The following is a 3,522-nucleotide window of genomic DNA, read 5'->3' as shown; positions in this document are numbered from 1 at the left end:
AGCGCGGGATAGTAGCCTCCCACATCTGGCCAGCCGACGCCCTGGGGCATCACGGTCCTGGCAGGGTAGATCACAGAACGCGGTGGATCACCAGAGCGGACAGAGGGGTGCAACAGCGTCAGAGCACGATACAGGTGTTGACGGGTGGTGTACAGCTCGTGGCGAAGAGCTCGGTTAGCTCTATCCAGCCCATCAGCATGCAGAACTAGGTTCTGATGGTAGAAGGGCTCTCGGGTGACAGTGGAGTAGGCAGCAGTGTAGTATCCCTCCGCACCAACATCAGATGCGATAGCAATGTGCCTGAAGGGGGAGGTGTCCAACTCCTGATACTCTTCACGAAGACGTGTCAGGGCAGCATAAGCAGCATCGTGGACCGCCATGTCGATAGTCACTCCAACACCATGAGCAGTGTGCAGCACAGTAGTGGAGTCATACTCCCGAGATTAGAGGTGGACGATGGCACGGTACTGCTCCTGGTTGAAGTCCTGATACTCCTCATAGACGGTGTACTCAGGGTGCCAGCGATAACCCAGATAGGTCATCATCTCAACCAACACAACAGGCGATCCTAAGGCCCCAATGGCCGTCGTGTGGCACACGACCTATCTCGTGGGTTCCATCTGAAAACAAAGATGTTTCAAAGGAGTCAACTGACAGTGTGGATAATGTTCAATATACTACTCTAATGAATAGCTAGGGCTTATCCAACTTTGGGGTGAACGTGGTCGTGGGATCCTAATGTTAAAGTTAGTAAAATCGTTTAACCCGAGTAGAAGAGAGTTCAGAGTCCCAGAGTAAGGATCGAGGAGTAAAAGATCCTAATACCACCCAGATGGCGACGTGGGCTCGTAAGGCACACAGCAATGTTAGTAAAAGTTTTTGTAATGTCTAGACTCGACTTTGGCCAAGGAGTGTGGAAGGGGGATTCCTACAGGCAGTCGGCTCTAATACCAACTTGTGACGCCCCCGATTCAATCGTACACTAATCATACACGCAAATGTGTACGATCAAGATCAAGGACTCACGGGAAGATATCACAACACAACTCTACAATTAAAATAAGTCATACAAGCATCATATTATAAGCCAGGGTCCTCGAGGGCTCGAATACAAGAGCTCGATCATAGACGAAACAGCGGAAGCAATAATATCTGAGTATAGACATAAGTTAAACAAGTTTGCCTTAAGAAGGCTAGCACAAACTAGGATACAGATCGAAAGAGGCGCATGCCTCCTGCCTGGGATCCTCCTAACTACTCCTAGTCGCCGTCAGTGGGCTGCACGTAGTAGTAGGCACCTCCCGAGTATTAGTAGTCGTCATTGACGGTGGCGTCTGGCTCCTGGGCTCCATCGTTTGGTCGCAGCAATCGGGTATAGAAAGGCGGAAAAGAGGAAGCAAAGCAACCGTGAGTACTCATCCAAAGTACTCGCAAGCAAGGAGATACACTACATATGTATGCATTGGTATCAAATGGAATAAGGGTATCATATGTGGATTGAACTGCAGAATGCCGGAATAAGAGGGGGATAGCTAGTCCTTTCGAAGACTACGCTTCTGATAACCTCCATCTTGCAGCAGGAGTAGAGAGTAGATGGTAAGTTTACCAAGTAACATCGCATAGTATAATCCTAACCAATGATCCTCCCCTCGTCGCCCTGTGAGAGAGCGATCACTGGTTGTATATGGCACTTGGAAGGGTGTGTTTTATTAAGTATCCGGTTCTAGTTGTCATAAGGTCAAGGTACAACTCCAAGTCGTCCTGTTACCGAAGATCACAGCTATTCGAATAGATTAACTTCCCTGCAGGGGTGCACCACATAACCCAACACGCTCGATCCCATTTGGCCGGACATACTTTCCTGGGTCATGCCCGGCCTCGGAAGATCAACATGTCGCAGCCCTACCTTGGCACAATAGAGAGGTCAGCACGCCGGTCTAAATCCTATGGCGCAGGGGTCTAGGCCCATCGCCCATTGCACACCTGCACACTGCGAGGGCGGCCGGAAGCAGAACTAGCCCCCTTAATACAAGAGCAGGCTTACGTTCCAATCCGGCGCGCGCCGCTCAGTCGCTGACGTCACGAAGGCTTTGGCTGATACCACAACGTCGAGTGCCCATAACTGTCCCCGCATAGATGGTTAGTGCGTATAGGCCAGTAGGCAGACTCAGATCAAATACCAAGATCTCATTAAACATGTTATCTTGAAATAACCGCGAACACCGACAAGGGCCAGGCCCACCTCTCTCCTAGGTGGTCTCAACCTGCCCTGTCGCTTCGCCACAAAGATCCACTCGCGGGTACTCCTACAAGCCGACCCGTCTTTTAGTCATCACATGTATTATGTATAAAGTATATAGTATATACCCGTGATCACCTCCCGAGTGATCACGGCCCGATAGTATAGCATGGCAGACGGACTAGAATGTAGGGCCACTGATGAATTACTAGCAACCAATACTAAGCATGTAGGATTGCAGGTAAGGTATCAACAGTAGTAGCAACAATGACAGGCTATGCATCAGGATATGATTAACGGAAAGCAGTAACATGCTACACTACTCTAATGCAAGCAGTATAGAGAAGAGTAGGCGATATCTGGTGATCAAGGAGGGGGCTTGCCTGGTTGCTCTAGCAAGAGAGTGGTCGTCAACACCGTAGTTGTACTAGGTAGCAGCGGCGTCGGTCTCGGTGTCAAGCGAGAGAAGAGGGGGAAGAAACAATAAATATAATGCAAACAAATGCATGACGATGCATGACATGACAAAGTGTGATGCTAGGTATGCCCTAACGCGGTACGAGGTGGTACCGGTGAAGGGGGAACATCCGGGAAATTATCCCCGGTGTTTCGCGTTTTCGGGCAGAGGAGCCGGAGGGGGAAAGTTGCGTGTTCACTATGCTAGGGTGCGTGGCGGACGAACGGGTTGCGTATCCGGATTCGTCTCGTCGTTCTAACCAACTTTCATGTTGAAAATAATTTAATCCGAGTTACGAATTAAAAGATATGATTTTCTAAAGATTTTATTAATTTTTGGAATTTAATTAATTATTTAAATTAATTCAAAAATGGATTTATGACATCAGCATGATGTCATGCTAACGTCAGCAGTCAACGGGGTTGACTGGTCAACCTGACCTGTGGGTCCCACTGGTCAGAGACACATGTTAATTATCCAAATTTAATTAATCTAATTAGAATTAATTATGGGTGGGCCCCACTATCATTGACTGGTTAATTAATTAATTAATTAACAGTTTAATTAGTTGATTAGTTTAATTAATCAAAATCAATTAATTTAATTAATTCTTCAATTAATTAAGTTAATTAATTAATTAATTAATTTTATTTTTATTTATTTTATTTTTTTTGTAAACGTTTTGTGGGGCGTGGGGCCCCCATGTCATAGGCCCTTGGGGCCTTAGTGGGTTAGCGGGCGCTGCGGTTGCCGCGGGTGCGGGCGCTGGCCGTTGCGGGCGCCCGACCCAGGAGAGGGTCGAGCGGGCGCAGAGGGGCGCCGGCGC

This window comes from Triticum dicoccoides, chromosome 7A (assembly GCF_002162155.2).
Source record: "Triticum dicoccoides isolate Atlit2015 ecotype Zavitan chromosome 7A, WEW_v2.0, whole genome shotgun sequence".
Lineage (NCBI taxonomy): Eukaryota > Viridiplantae > Streptophyta > Magnoliopsida > Poales > Poaceae > Triticum > Triticum dicoccoides.
The sequence above is the reverse complement of the archived record's forward strand: the minus strand, read 5'-3'. Positions refer to the sequence as shown.